This window comes from Chinchilla lanigera, unplaced genomic scaffold, assembly GCF_000276665.1.
Source record: "Chinchilla lanigera isolate Chin_1 unplaced genomic scaffold, ChiLan1.0 scaffold00130, whole genome shotgun sequence".
In the NCBI taxonomy this organism is placed as follows: Eukaryota; Metazoa; Chordata; class Mammalia; order Rodentia; family Chinchillidae; genus Chinchilla; species Chinchilla lanigera.
In genome coordinates, this window is record NW_004955531.1 from 1,343,434 (window position 1) to 1,359,731 (window position 16,298).

Genomic DNA, 16,298 nt, shown 5'->3' on the forward strand with positions numbered 1-16,298 from the left:
GTCAGGTTGTGAAGGGACTGGCATTTGTATTCTAGGTAGCAGGCAAATACATGGCATTTTGAAGCAGATTCTGGTATTACTTCAAGCGAAAAGATGACTTTCTTACCTAAGCAAACTGAGAGTCTGACGAACTCATTCTTCTGATTTTGCTAATGTGGACTAAAATCCCAATGCCTGTTGTATGATTTTTACTCTTTACTTCCCCAACTCCTACCTTTCATGACCATACATAGGAATGATCATTATATTAACTCCATAAAAACCACTATATGTCAGTTGTAATTAGTAATCAAAGATAATCATTGTTCCTTTACTTGCCACACATTCACAAATAAATTTGGCAATGCCATTTCTCAATTAAGGGACAGAAAATACATCCATGTATGTCTTAAGTAAGGGGCAGAGAATAGGATCAACAAAGCATCCATGATCAAATTTGTAGAGAAGGCAAGTAAAAATGTCTACAACAATAGTGAACAGATATCTCTACCTGTGTTATAAAGTGTGCTATAACAAAACAGGCATCACTACTACATGCTTCCAGATTGTTAAAGAGCATCTGGGCATTTAATTCTACTTCCACAATTCTTCTGTCATCTGATGGGATGTTTTCCCTTCCATAATTAACTGTAGTTTTAAAACTCTGGTTCTAAGATGATCAGGTCTATTAGATTAGCTGTTCCAAAAACATTATGGATCAACTTGTATCATGTTCCAATCTATGACATAATAGAATATATTCCATGATACCTATTCTAGTCCCCAGTATAAAACGACACCATTTTTAAGATGGCTCCACGATTCAACTATTATGAGCCCTGAATTTGCCAATCAGATAGTGGAATAAAGGCTACTGGAATAAAGCTACCTTTAGAGTTCTAATTGGCTACTTAAAAGGAACTTGAAATCCTTTCTGTGGGGCATGTATTCCCCACATCACCATAACCTTTCATTGTTCATTACATCTGACTTTATTTTCTTCATGCGTATCATAGGAGATAGAATTTATTATTCATGCTGTAGTATTTCCATCCTTCAAAAACCAGACTTTTGTCTGAAAATGACTTTGACTGCTGAAACTCTAATATTTGGTTCTTGATTGATATTAAGTTCAAGGATGGGAGATAACATGCTACACAGGTTAGAGAGAGTGGAAAGAAAATGTAGGTCGAGCTGAGAAGCATGTGCTATATATACAGAGTGAGGGATATCAGTATTTGTTGGAAGAAGAGGCAAAAAAGAGGTTACATTGTAAGAGGCAGGCTCAGTGTGCATCAGGATGGCTTCTTCTGCCCTAAGTTAATGAATAGACATAATAAAAACAATACCTAAACAAATAAGAATGGATTAACTAAGGATGTTAACTAGAAGACTGGATATGAAGGAAAGGATAGACATTGTGATAAGTATTATTTCTTCATCCACCTTCATGTATGCAAGCACTATAGCCCCCAGGACATCTATGTACTCACAAAACTCTAGGCTTCCTCACTACAGGAGAATGAACAAATAACAGCTTTGGAATTAGGACCTCTCTTCTGATGCCATAAACATTTGGCCAAAGCTTGGATCCATCACCAAATCTACGCCAATCAGCCTTTTCCCTCACGGAATTTCAAACTCTACCTTGTTTTCCAAACTCTTGCTTTATCCTACTTATAAACACTGAGCAAATCAGTGTCCTCACTCTTATGCCCTCTTCCCTCTGCAGTACCACTGTTCTCTACCTCAAAAATGATGACAGGCAGAAAAAAGAGGACACAGAAACTTCTAGCATTGTTTTACTTTTCCTTGAGGCCAACACCACTCATACCTTTTAAGTGATATGTCACTTGAGACTAGAGACCTGACTGAAGTATCTGCACTTGTGATTCTTTAAGGTTGAATTTCTCCGGTAGAGGAAGCAGAACAAGATGGCAGTTGGGAAGGAAAATTTAGTGGTCTTGTTCTACAAATACAGGAAGTTGAACAGGTATTCGTTCATAAAGCCATCTTCACAAGAACTAAAATAATCAGGTGAGAGACCAGAGTGCTGCTTTCAGTATAACAAATCCAAAAGATGTACTGATGAAAGTAAAAAAAAAAAGAGCTGCCCCTACTACCCCATGCCCAAACCTGAGCATTCTAGTAGGGAGACGGGCACCTCCCACTTGGAGGACCAGAGAGAATTTAGTCCAGATCTCTAACTTTAAACCCAGTGTTAGGCCTGCAGCAGTGAAATCCAGTGTAGCATAAAGCAAATTAAAAAAGAAGAATAAAAATAATTTGACTCAGGATACACATTAACAAAAAAAAATTCCTAATTTAACTTTTGGTTGAAATCACCAAGTTTGAGATACAGATAAAGTCTTTGGATTTTCTGCCTTGAAATTATTTATGGGTTGTCTCATATTTTATTTTGTGCACATAAAGAATGACTGAAAGAAAAGAAAATCCTGATCTTTCTCTCCTGGAATCTGCAACAACAAAATTCCATCTTGGTTGAATATTTCTTCCATACATAGTCACTTATATTGTCTGTGACAATTTCACCTGAAGGTCAAATCTCAGTTTTAGTCTAATGTAAGTTTTACTTCTTTTCTTCATTTCACATTATGTAAAATATTATTTTCACTTTCTAATTGGCAGCAAATCCTAATAAACATTTTTTGAGTGAGTGTACACTCTAGGGCAAAGAGAAAGACTTTTGTTTTATAAAAGCAATCATTACAATCATTATGGCTAAAATGGGCTTCTACAATCAATTAATTATAACCTGGGATTTTATAAAAGCAATCATTACAATCATTATGGCTAAAATGGGCTTCTACAATCAATTAATTATAACCTGGGATATATAATTCTGAGCTAAATAGGCCTACTACTTATAAGCAGGGTGTGCCCAATAAGCAGAGGATGTAAGAATAAGCTCAGTGTAGCCCTAGTAATTTTAGTCAAAAGCATACATTTTCAGACAGCCCTAAAACTGTAATCAATTAATAAAGAATGCCTTAAAGTAGCCAAGACAATTTCATTATCATGTCAGAAAAGTATGTTCATCAGACATACTTAAATTTTGTCTCTTAAGACAAAAAGATCAAAAACACTTTTACTAAGCTTTCCCTAAGCTACTTCACAAAATAGCTTCTTACTGAATGTGTGGTAACAATCTCAAATTTTCTAGGATTTGTCACATTGTAAGTATATTTTATTTCTAGTTATGGCTTGATGTGATAGGATGCACTTGTTTTTTTCTTTTTTCTTTTTTTCCAGAAAAGAAATGTACTTTCCTTTGCTCTCTTCCCACTCAAAGAGCTGCCGAAGTTCTGTAAACACAGTTCTTCAGCAGGGAAGTCTGAGGTGCTCTGGTTTTATTAAACTGAAAACAAAAGCATTCAGAGAGCTGGAAACCCTATAAACTAGAGGAGAATGCCACTGGGGAGAAGTGGAAGGGACAGGGAAATATTGATTCTCTTGGAGTCCTAAGCTATTTGAAGACTTTCTCTCCAGTTTCTTGTGGACCAGATGTGACATGGGGAGGTCACTTATGATAAAATCACTGATACAAGATTTACTTTAAAATCGAGGAATTTTGGAAAAGAAAAACAGAATCATGCCTCTTTTTCTTTTTTTATTATTCATTTAGTTACTATAATCATAAATGGATTTTGTACATTCTAATCACAAGTTTTTTAAAAGAGATCTTGTATATCTCTGAGAATGTAGCACTGGGTTTGTGCATTGTGAACTGGAAAAGGGCCTTTTTCAAGATTTTGCCATGGGGTTTAAATTTTAAAATCTTATGGGTTAGAGTTTAGGAGCATATAAAACAAATCTTGATCATGACTTTATTCACAAAGCTACAAGTTAAACTGCATTATGCATAATTTATACTAAAAAGAAAACCATTATTAAGCATATATGAAGACAGTAAAGAAAGGATTAGCAGAAGCATATGAAAAAAGGGACATATAAACTCCAATAGAATTAAAACAAAAAATGTTCCTTTTAAATTTAGAAGTACGAAAGTGTACCTGTTACAATCATGGATGAACAAATGACATCATGCCACTTCTTCTATTAATATATATTTCAACAAAACTAAGGCAGGTAAGATAATAGGATCGCCTTCAAAGTATGTACTTAAGATTTAGTTTAAATGAAATACTATTGGCTGTAAAACTGGTGAATAAAAATTACAATTTGCGATGAGAGAGCAGAAAGTCAAAAGGGGCATAACCATTTTCAGCGGGAGAGCAGAGAAAGTCATGCTCAGCGATGGTCATATGATCCTTTGCGTTATTTAGAAATGACACTTGCAGTTTCACACTGACAAACCTCATTTTATGAAAGTGTAAAAATCAGCATTACCACAAAGAAAAGATAGAGAGGTGATTAGTCAATAACAAAAGGGTTCTTGTATAAAATTATTCACCACGGAATTACTTTAAGTAGCATATTTTCCTTGTGCATATGAATCTTTTATTGATCATTAGCTGCTCTAACAAGACTGAGAGACAGAATCTCTTAAAGCTGACATGTTAAGCCATTGCTAATTGAAGATCAATCGAAACTGAAAGGAACATATCTCTGAAATTAGGGTGATTCAATTTAGTCACAAATCTATAGCAACATACTAAGCTGGCAAAGTGACATTTGATTGGAATGCTAAGTGTTTTAACATTAAACTATAAAATGCTGGTATTTTTCCATAATCATATTCCGGTGTAAGTTATTTTTCTTGGAGAGTCTGCATATAATTTATGAGTGTTCAGATATTTAGGCCAAATTCAAGAAAAAATTTACGGATAACATCTCTCTTTATATTCAAACTTCAAATGATGTGAGTCTTTTTATATTTTCCATTTTAACAGACACTGGCCATGGGTTGCACATTCTTATTCTGAAAACTCTTCCAATATTCTCACCATACCATCGCTTTGATAGGTTTATTTGTGATAAATTGGCATTTCCTTTAAAGATTCATGAGCAGTGCTTGTTAACATGACGCTCACTGCATTTTTCTGGGCGAGTAAACTTCAATCATTAAGAATGATTTAAAAAGCTTTGCGATAACAGTGCTTGTCATAGGAAAATCAGTATTTTCTATAAAACGAATATAACTATTACCAAAATCTTCATGAGGAACTTGACAGGCATAATAGTTTGATGCTTTATATTGCAAAAATATTCGCCATGTTCCTTGTTCTAAGAAAGAGTATGCCTGAATTTCTTTTCCTTAGGAAAGTATTTTTTGTTGTTGTTTTTAATCTGGCTTGTATGGTCATTTATGAATTTGTGTAGCACAGGGTCAATTAAGTTGTTCTTTCTAACAAAGAATAAAGATAATTTTATTCTGTTCTAACTATGTATTTATGCTATGCACTTGGATAGACCTATTGATGAATTAAGTAACCTGAAATCAGTAATTTCTCTAACAAAAAGTCATAGTGAAGTACACAAAAGTAGTAAGTGTTTGGGGCTTTTAGAGGAGTGATGGAACTTCATTTTCTGAAATATTGTCTATCTCATAATGAAATCCATATCTGTGGCCCTGTATAGTACCACATTCTAGTAAAACTGTAGGCATGATCAAAAAAGCAATGAAATTCAAAATGTAGTTCAGGATCCTTTCATAGAAAGCACTGCATGATAACGTTAAAATAGCTCAACTTCTAACAAGAAACATGTGAGTACTTAATATGTGCTAGACAACACAGCGATCTTTACCTGCAATATCTCATTACATACCCACAGTCACTCTAAAGTGCTTTCCTTATAGATTAGGAAACTGAGTAATAGTTACCTAAGGGCTTGCTCGCAGTAAATGGCAGAGCTGGATTGTGATGTAGACTTATCTGACACAATGACTTCAACTCAGCCACTGCCAATATGCTACCTCTTAATTAAAACAATAACGAAAATAATAATAACAACCATCTGATGATGACGGTGATGATGGCAGAGTTGCTTCTGGAAAATTTTTAAGGAAAAGCATAATCATTTGGGGTTTCTGTTTTCTCATCAGTAAAATGAAAAAGGTTTGACTTGATAATTTCCAACTCCCTTTAAAAATTTACCTTTTAAAGTTCTTAGTCTGGAATTATGAAGAGTTACACCGATATAGTTTCCTCCCTGGCCAGTGACAAATAAAATAACGTTCTTAATGCTGCAGCAGAAGAGCAATCTGAATAGTTTACATTGCTGTGCAACAAAGGGACTAGACTTGGGCTTGGGGAATTCAGTGAATTCTCTGCATTGGTTTTGTGGCAGCACTCTTTCTTAGATCTTTTCTTTCTTCCCATTTTCTCTCCCTTCTAACCTTTTTCCAAGGGAACACAGAAAGCAGATTCAATTATATTGTCTCTGTCTCAGTTTTTATTTCTTTCATTTTAAAAAGAAAAGAAGGAAAACATATTAACAAACAGACATCCATTTACAAAATAGCATAAGAACAGTACAAACAAAACAGAGTTACAGACAAAATTGTAAGAAATTAACCACAGTTGCTGTATTACTTATTGATATCTTCAGCGTGGTTTCTCAGGAAAATAAATAGTGGTTTCTCAGGAAAACAAACTGTCTCAGTTTTTAAAGCCTTTTAACAAATGCTTATACTGGCTCCCAAAATTTTAAATATTCTTGGCCTATACAATTTATTCTAACCTCTAAGTCCACCTATTCTGATGTTTCCAATTTGTCCTAGAACTGGGCCTTGAGCACTTAAAATTTAAAAAAGGTGTTTTTCTTTTGCTTGGGGAGCAGCTTTAAAAACACACGTGCAAAGTTGCATTTTCCCCCAAACTCTTTCCCCCTCTTTTTCACTAAAGAACGACTTTGAATTTGAGATGCTGTGATATTCATAAATTAGGTCATATAGTGACCTAAGAATACTAATACTGTTTTCAAATTATTGATTTCTAATTTTAGGATATGAAATATTAACTGAAGTACTAGTGTAGCAGATATTATTTTTAGATGAGAATCACAATATTTAGGGTGATTTTTTGTTTCAAAAATAAAGTATAAGACCAAAACAGAGGTCGAGTTATTACTTTCATTTATCAAAGTTCAATAAATTTGGGTTGAGTATAATCAACTGCCATCAGTTTAAGCAATTATAACACTAGTTTGTCTTTACATGTTTTATGTATGACATCTATTTGCCCAAAAGTGTTCATTTATGTCTAATAAAGTTTCTTTTGGAAAGTGGAACTATGTTGATCTGCAAGTGTGTAACAAACACTATTTTTCACTTAAAAAATTTAGACTTTGAATATCACTGTTTGCTCCAGATGGAAAGTTTTATGCTCTTTAACTTGATTTTATCAGTGAAAATATGTCTTGTACATTTTCCATAGTGCAATAAAATCAAGTCAACTATATAACATTTGCTCATGAAAGACAGTAGAGTAACTGTAGAGAGAAAATTCCCAGTCAATGTTCCCTGTTCTGTCTGTGTGAAGGAAAGTCATATTGGTATTACTTGTACAACGCAGCAACGCTGTGTTTTTTAGGATCAACAATATTGCATTACACTTTGAGGTCTAGATGCTGCCTTTAATACCAAATAATTTTGCTTCAAGGGTATTGATATTATTTCCCCATTCTAGAAAGGTAACAAAAAATTTCCCAAGTTTGCTAAGTTAGAGTGGTAACTATTCAGAAAAGAAGTGTTTTGTTGCAAGACAATAACAGTTATGAAAATATAGACCTTGAGTGGAGCAAAAATGCTACGGGGTTATTTTTCATTCCATGAAATACTTTTCTGTAGGGTTTCACTGAATAAAAAAAACTGAACTAGTAAGTTTGTAGTAGAAGGCAGTCCATGTAAAATATATTTATATATAGATTTTTACAACATCAAAACATAGAGGTAGAGTATGTTTGACAAATGTTTTAGCAACATAGTAAACTAATAAAAAATTTTCATGAGAAGTAGTTTCTCTGTAAAATATCTATGAAGCCTACTATATAAGGAATAAACCCTTTTTCCACAATGTACATAAGATTTAAAATTTTGTAGCCCACATTTTTGTGTAACAAGGCAAGGATTACCAGTTAATTGCTAGTGTGGTATTTTAAAACATTATCCTATAGTTAAATTGGATAACGTTACATACATGTGTGTCCCTGTACCAAGACCTTTGTAAAATTGTGGTTTCATTATATTGTCAACCACTTTCCTCTAAATGCTAACATCTGATGGATCCTTGTTATTCACTCAGATATATTTCATCTTTGATTTTTTAGCAAATTTAACAAATGTGAATACACTAGTAACAGAAAAAAGAAAACAGCTAAGTGTATGCTGGTCAGCCTCTTGAGTTCAGTGTCCTCATTCCATTACTTTGCAGAAAATATGGAGATGTGTACCTCTTGTACAATATATTATCAGTTACTATTTATTGAAATTCCATATGCCTAGAGCCCATCACAAAAATTGTGCACACTTCACTGAGAAACATGGACTCCAAAGGAAGATTTCAGTTGCTTGTTAGAATGAGTGAGAAGAGAAATTGGATAAACATTGTAGACATTCAATTAGATTTCTATATTTCACAGACCATAGTCACTTTTAAAAAACAAATTAGATTTATTTGAAGCCCACCGAATGTGAATAAACTCAGAAAACGAGAAGTCACTTGTATTTAATGTGTGAAAACAATGAGAGAAGAGAGAAAAAGAAGTCAAAGGAGTCAGGGGAGTGACTATGATATCAAAGGAAAGACATTTTTCCTTTAGGAGCTCTGTTACAGAAACATATCATTTTATTAAAGATTCAATAGTTACTATTCTCATTAAATACTTCTGGTGAGAGTTTGTACAATTTACCTGGTAAGAACTATAAAAATATGTAGCAAGAATATTTAGCAAAATTATTTCCTTTCATCCAGTATTTTTTCTTTTGAGGAACTATCCTATGGAAATAATTATAAAGTCAGGGAGAAAAAATATTTTAAAAAGATCTTCACATCATTATTTGAGATAAGGAAAACTGAAAAAAATACAAATTTCCAGTAATCTACAGTGGTACTGAACTTAATTAAGTTACTCATGAACTCAATTTGTTCTATGATTTTGGGAATGATGGCCGTGTTTGTGTTTGCGTGGGAAAGATGGCTGCGGTCATGTTTATCACCCGATGCAGAGCTTGCAGACAAAAACGAAATTTTGCAGAATGCTTCTGTGTGCACACAAACTTGTTTGCAATCAAAAGCATGAGATTTGAAATTATACAATATTCACATAGATACCAAGGAATCTTAAAGTAGATGTTTTCTGAGGTTACTTTAGAAGGTCTAAATGTACTTGAAATTGGCAGTAAAAGAAACAATTTTCTTTATGCCAAATTTCTATATTAACCTACATAATTATCTTTGAAGAGAAAAGCAGAATATAAATATAGAGATACCTATATCTAGCAATACAGTAATTCTCAGCAAATCCTGAGTTGTAGAATACGATGTGTCTTACCAGGTGAAGATTAAGGGGGATTTCTGTTCTTTGAAAGTCTGGTAGCAATGAAATATGCTGTCCCTGCTCAGGCAACTTCTGAAAGTGGGCTCCTCTCCATAACAGGCTGCACAGATCTCTGAATGACATCTGCAGGGCTCAAGCTCAGCAAGTCAATTATGTCTGTCTTTTGATTCCCTTGACTACTGCAGCCTGAAAGAACTAAGTCAGGATCACCTTTTGGATTGACCTTCAGAACTGTACAGTGTGATTTCTGGGCCTTTTGCCCAAGAAAATGCTGTCCATATATTTGCTGATGCCTGAAAGTTATTTAAAAGGGACGGAGTTCTTTTTTTCCCACATTTTGAAATAACACAGAGATGTCATTTAAAGTGGAAATGCCAGGCTGTGACCACACACTGATTGTAATTCAAACCCATCAACTTACATATTTGACATGAATTTAGTTACCATTATATTATTGTTCTCTAAGTACTTTGCTTTTATTGCGTTTTGCCTTCTACAATGAAATACTTTAAGTGGTCTTTCCAATTTGAGAAGATGAAGGGACTAGGACAGAACACGAGAATGATATAGCAAAGGAAAGGCAGACATGGCCAGCAGATGGCAGTGAAAAGTGAATGTGAAGATCAAGGGCAAATCCATGAAAGCAGTGATTTTATTGAAGATCGTTGTTAATTAATGGTATGTATTTGACAAGAAGCCAGAAAGTCAACAGACTTAGAGCTATTAGAGTGATTTGGACATCTGTGTAATCTAGAAAGGGTGCTAAAGTTATATCACTAGGTGTGCACCAGCTGTTTTATGAAGTTCTTGATGATTTTTCTTATAATACCTCTCATACAGGAGTTTTATTATATTCTGAGATCACCTTTAAGTTTAAGAACAGGCTGAAACAGACCCCTGAACTCTTGACCAGTGGGTTTCTCTTGGGGACTCCCTCCTTTTCATTAGGGGAGACATCACTTACAAGTCACCCCATCTCTAATGCAGGCTGCTGGCCTACTGGCAGCCCAAGACTCTCTACTCAATCTCCCGTTCTTAGGATTGGTTACCAAATATGAAACCTGTTGGAATTGATAGATTTTTCAGATCTAGAAAGGGAAAAACTTAAATCTTCAAGAAAGTGAAAAATCAAAGTTCACATTGTAGAATACAAGTATATTTTAGGTACCTTGGGTATATTTGTATGTGTGTCTTTATTAGACTTTCTTATTTTCACTCATACTCTTTTGATCAGTTGATCACCTTCTAGAAACACGAGCAAGGCAGCTACTCCAGGAAATTTAGTAAAACAATTAAAGATTAAGGATAAATTTTTGTAACTAGTAAATGATTTTTCTGATGCACTGAGACCAAAATTAGAAAAAAAAAAAAAAAGCTTTTTTTAAAGAATCAGATTCCAGGTAGATATCTTATTTTAGCTAGTGGCTAAAGAGAGTTCTTTTAATTCTATGCAATAAATATTTAGAGTATTTGTTGAAGCATTTTGTTAACAGATATCCCCTATTCCTCCAAATGAATGCATAATCAAATCTTCCAAATATGCATAAGAAATTTAAATATTTTCAATGATATATGATTTCATTCAAGAAAATAATATTTCAGAGAAAATCTTTCCAATTTATTCCATTTTATAAGACCCTATAGTAGGAGGTAAAGAACAATTTCATTTCTTCCAAATTCAGGAACAACAACAATGAAACCCATCACACAAACGACAAACATAGAATTCTCCTAATTATGTTGTCAGGAAAGACATAAAATGGAAAACATAAAAATTTCCTTTTTGCTGTGTTCATTAGCAATAACTGGTACCATTAAATGCATAGATGTTCAGAGTTATACATAGCTCCTTAGAAAAACCTCTTCCTAAGAGTTACTGAAAAAATCTGTATAAATATGTCCACTCATGAGAACTTATATTTCAGGAGTTGGGTATGGTGAAAACACCTGCAATCATGAAACTCTGGGAAGTTGAGGCAGGAAGATCCTAAATTCTAGCCCAGCCTGTATAAAGTAGCCACTTAGCAAGAACATGTCTCAAAATAAAAACAAAAGGACAGATGAGGAAAGGGGAAGTAAACAAAGTATGCATATGCAATAACTCCTCACAAGGAATGCATTCATTATATATCTCAAACATGTAATAATAACAAAAACACTCTGAACTGGGGATGTAACATAGTGAGAAGGCACTGGATTCAACTCTAATACTATAAAAAAGAATTTCTATTTCACATTTTATTTATCAAAAAGCAATAAATAATTCAAGATAGGCTACTACTAATAAAGTATAAGGTACAAATTTAGTATATTTGTTTATTTTAGATGTGACATTGTTTTACTTCTACATATGGCCTTCTATTTTAAAGCAATTATAATACTGCTTGCATATATGTATGACAGTAATTCAAAAGACTTGCATTTATTACCAAAGAAGCATATTAAAACATTGACTTGCATAAAGCCTGCACACACCCATGACTCTAATTAGCAAATATAAAAATTTCCAGTCTTCGAAATTCACTGACTGACTAATTTTAAAAATTCTGAAAGAATCACCTTGTTTTGTACAATGTAACTTAGTTACGTAATTAGTAGTTTACCACATTTAATCTTAAAAAAATGTATTTACAATTTTCATCCAAGTTCTCACTCCAAGAACAACAAAAACATCAAAACTTATGGGATGAGCTACTGATTCTTTTTTAGTAGAATACATTAAATGCATTTTTATTTTCAATTGATCAATAGAAGGAAATTTCTTAGCAATATGCCTGTACAGGTGAACTTATCCCTTTAATAATTTTATACCAAACTACTAAAAACAAATAATTTTATACAGATGTATATTACATTTCAAACAAAAATAAAGCCTAGAAAAGCAGAATGAAATTTGTTGTATATATTTATAATTAATAGGAAAAATTTCCCATAGTTTGATGTAACTTAACATAGCTAAAACAGCCTAAAAAGTCTTATCTCTAAGATATACATGTTATAATTCTGATTTGTGTACAACTGAATATTTTTACTAGAGCATGTTTTGTCTGTGACTTTTTGTCCGAAAGTACCAGTCCCTTAACTAAAGGTCACTTGCTCATATTTTAATAATACTTTAGCCAAAACTTGAGTATCATAATGTCCATTACATTGAATTCTAATTTTAAAATGCTTTTAAATCATAATTATGACATTTATTTTAATGAATTTGCACCCCTTTCCCAAAATTTCAGAAATTGCATTTTAATGTATTAGTGGATACTACTATAAGACAAATAGTTCCACACTGTTGGTTTCAAAACCAATTCAAATATTATAACATGGTATTACAATATCATTACTAAAATCTTCATCCTATCTCATTTCCCAACATCCATCCAAATAGCAGCCAGCTTTGTCCCAAAGCACACACTGCAGAGAATGGAATACCAGCCACATACTCATTCAGCTCAGCGTATTACAGTTGCAATCCAGACTTATTAACTGTCAGACTATACTGGAGAAAAGTGTATTAACTGTAATTAAGGAATTACTCACCCAGCTGAGTTTCCTGAATTGTCAGTTTACTTTCCACAGGATACAAAAGCTTGGGTGGCTTATCAGTCAGAGGGGCTGAAAGACAACAATAGTAACAATACAGAGGCTTATACTTATGCTGCATGAACTGAAAGAATACAGTTTATTTTCCCAAAGATTTTTCATTCTCAAAGTAGTGTCAAAGCACTGTACCAAGTAATAACTTTCACATTGCAGGTAATACCTTCAGGCAAGGCGAAAGGTATTAGACTGTACAAGAGTAAAATATAACATGTCCAGATTGACAGTCACATGATGGTGTTGAATTACAGCATCACGATTGATCAGTCCTTAAGAAGATATGAATGTGTTTCACAAAATATTTCATTTTATACCTTGTTTTTCTTTTAATAGGGTGCCCTATGTTTTTTCCTGTGTTAAAACTACACTTGATGTATGAGGCATGTATTACAACATTTTTGGACATAGGAATGTGTCATTCTTCTTAATACCATTCTTAGTTTCCATATGCTGTGTCACATTGCCTCGCAACTCTCAATTTAGTAATTACATTATTTCCTCATGTATGTTCTCTGAATGGGGTAGCAATATGCCATTAAATTAGCATGTGCATGTATGTCCACACCAAGAAAATATTTTTAAGTGATATTTTCCATTTAGCCTAACCACGTTATTACTGTATTTGCTACATTTTTAGTATTTATTCACTAATTTGCGTGATATACTCTCTTTGATTTGAAGCTTCCACACATTTCTGCTTGTGCTTTCGTCAATTTCAATTATCACTCTACAAATCTGAGTTTGCTATTAAGCATTTTCAAGATCAGTTTCTCACTGAATAATTCATTCCTAGCTAAACCAGACTATCTGAACTTTAGACAAATAGTCAGTTCTTCTTCATTAAGCTTTCCTCCCACCCCCTCTGATTAAATTGCCTAGGTCCCTTGAAACCTGTCACTGCAACTTCTACTTTATATCAAGTACAAAAATGATCAATTAAGGGTTGCCGAACTAAATGTTTTTGCTTTCAGGGCTTTCTGCTTTGCCAGGAGGACATGCCAGTTTGGTTGATAACTGCAAGGCTGATCTAGACAGAACTGCCAGGAGCTGGCTAGAAGTACTTATCACTAGAGGATTTAAGAATTCAAGCTGGCTCAGCAGCTTGCATCCATCTCTCTTTAACAAAAAAAAAAAAAAAACAAAAAAAACAGGCAGAGCAAAGGAATGACACACCCCAAGTTAGACAACCTGGGTGCATTTTAATAGTGTTAATATGAGTGACCAAGATACAATTGATTGTTTTTCTTCACAGATAATAGAATATGTTATTCATTCAAATTTATTACTGTTTAACAGAGATACAGGTATAAAGAGGGAAAGAAAGTTGGGGTAGTAGGATGAGAGCAACAGCTTTGAAATTCTCAAAGACATGACATCACTTTGATTAACCCTAACTATCCTTACTTTATGCCTAAGCTATCTAATCTTAACAGATTTTATTCTCCTACTACTGAAATAATCAGTTTATTACTAACTGTTGGCAAAATGGCTTACCATTAATAGGTTAAAAAGTCACATTTTTTAGATCCTGCTTATCAAATTATTTAGGTGAGCTTCAAAAGGAACCCTGATGTCAAAATAGCTGTTTATTTAGACAGTTTATAAAATCTTGCGATTATGTAGTCACCAGTAGATAATTTGGCAGTTTGTTTTAGAGAGCTGTTGAGAAAAATGTTCCTTATTCAAACACATCCCACACTAGTCTGTGGTAAGAGGGGAAAAGATCTGGAGGGAAAGATAGTAAAATCCATATGTAGCACATTTGTTCAGAATGTAAAATGATTTTGAGGGTCTCCGGGCAAACCCACCACCCCTCTGCAGCACAATATGATACCATTAAGACCTTTCTTATTCGGTCACATGACAACTTGTGTTAGCATAGGAATTTTTCAAGTCTAAGTCGTGAAATCATATAATGTTGGAGCCTGAGAGAATTCTGTTTATTAAGGGATTGTTTTTGAACTTTTAAATTAAACTCAGCTATTTGCACACTGCCCTCCAGGCAGATGAAGTGAAGGAGGTAAGGACTGGACCACAGGAAATGTCTCTACGCTTTGTGATACTGTCCACTTCTCTTTGACAAAAGTAGCTCTGCTTCTATTTATTGCATCTAGTATCTCATTCAAGATTTTGAATAAGCAAATTTGACTTAAATTCATTTGATATGTAGGAAATGCTATAATGTGATAGACACTGTGAGAGTTGGTTTGCAGTACCTCTGGGTTTTGCCTCTATACTTCACAGTGATCTGTAGTTTAATAACCAAAATAGAAATTCTGGGCCTATTCAACTACTCTGTCTTAGAAATCAGGAATCTGAAATACAGAGATCAAACGTTTTGCCAAAGGTAACAAAGCAAGTTCAAGCTAAAGCCCTTGCTAGATCTTTTCTACCCTAGTCTTTGTTATGCACTCAGTGAAAATTCTGTCAAGCCAGGCCTGCGTAAGCCTGTACAAAGTCTCCCCTCAAGGTCTGTAAGATCTGTTAGAAGAGTGAAAACATGCAATTAAATCATCAGAACTTAGAGCAAGTGCAATCTGTCCTCGTCTGTAAGTCTCATGTTTTGGTATTACACTGTGACAGGTATCAGTTTGGCGCCTCTTGTATGATTCGCCTTTCTTGGATGAAAGTGAGTGGAAAGTTCCAGATAAAACAACAGCTGAACTGCTGTTTTGACACCGTGGCAAAATGATTGTGAAGAGGAAATGATCACTAAGGCTAAGAAGTAGCTCAGGTTCACAGTCATTTGAGGGTGACAAATTTTGCTGCTGCCAGGAAAGAACATGAACAGAATTTTTCATTATTTTAATATTTCTAACACTTTAAACCGATGATGTTTAATAAATACCAGTTGTACCGAATTGACAGATAGAACTGGATAAACAAAAACTGGAATGATAATGACAAGTAAAAATAAACACACACACAAACGGAAAACTGCTTTGTGTTTTCTCCACTGGGAAAGGTAGAACTCTAAGGAAATTGAAACAAATGATTTATAATGGAAAGCAAGGTTATTGGCATCAGATCATGACTAGAATATCTGACATTTCATTGTCAAGAAAACAACTTGTCTTTTGAGAACACTTTCTTCTTTCTCTAACATACACATACAAGCACATGAACATTAACTGAAATCACTGGAGAACCAAAGAGAGTTCAACAATAGTGATGTGAAACCAAGAGTGATTTTAAAAAATAATCATACTTTGTCTACCAAAAGACACAATATTTATCTC

General features: G+C 33.8%; 1 protein-coding gene across 1 annotated transcript in view; it reads right to left on the reverse strand.

The window, feature by feature from the left end:
- LOC102020373 (interleukin-1 receptor accessory protein-like 1) overlaps positions 1 to 13,046 on the reverse strand; it is a 268,193-nt gene extending 255,147 nt beyond the window's left edge. The window contains exon 1 of the mRNA XM_013507557.1: positions 13,000 to 13,046. The gene's annotated coding sequence lies outside the window, so the exon portion shown is untranslated. The remainder of the gene's footprint in view (positions 1 to 12,999) is intronic.
- Positions 13,047 to 16,298: the final 3,252 nt, after the last annotated feature.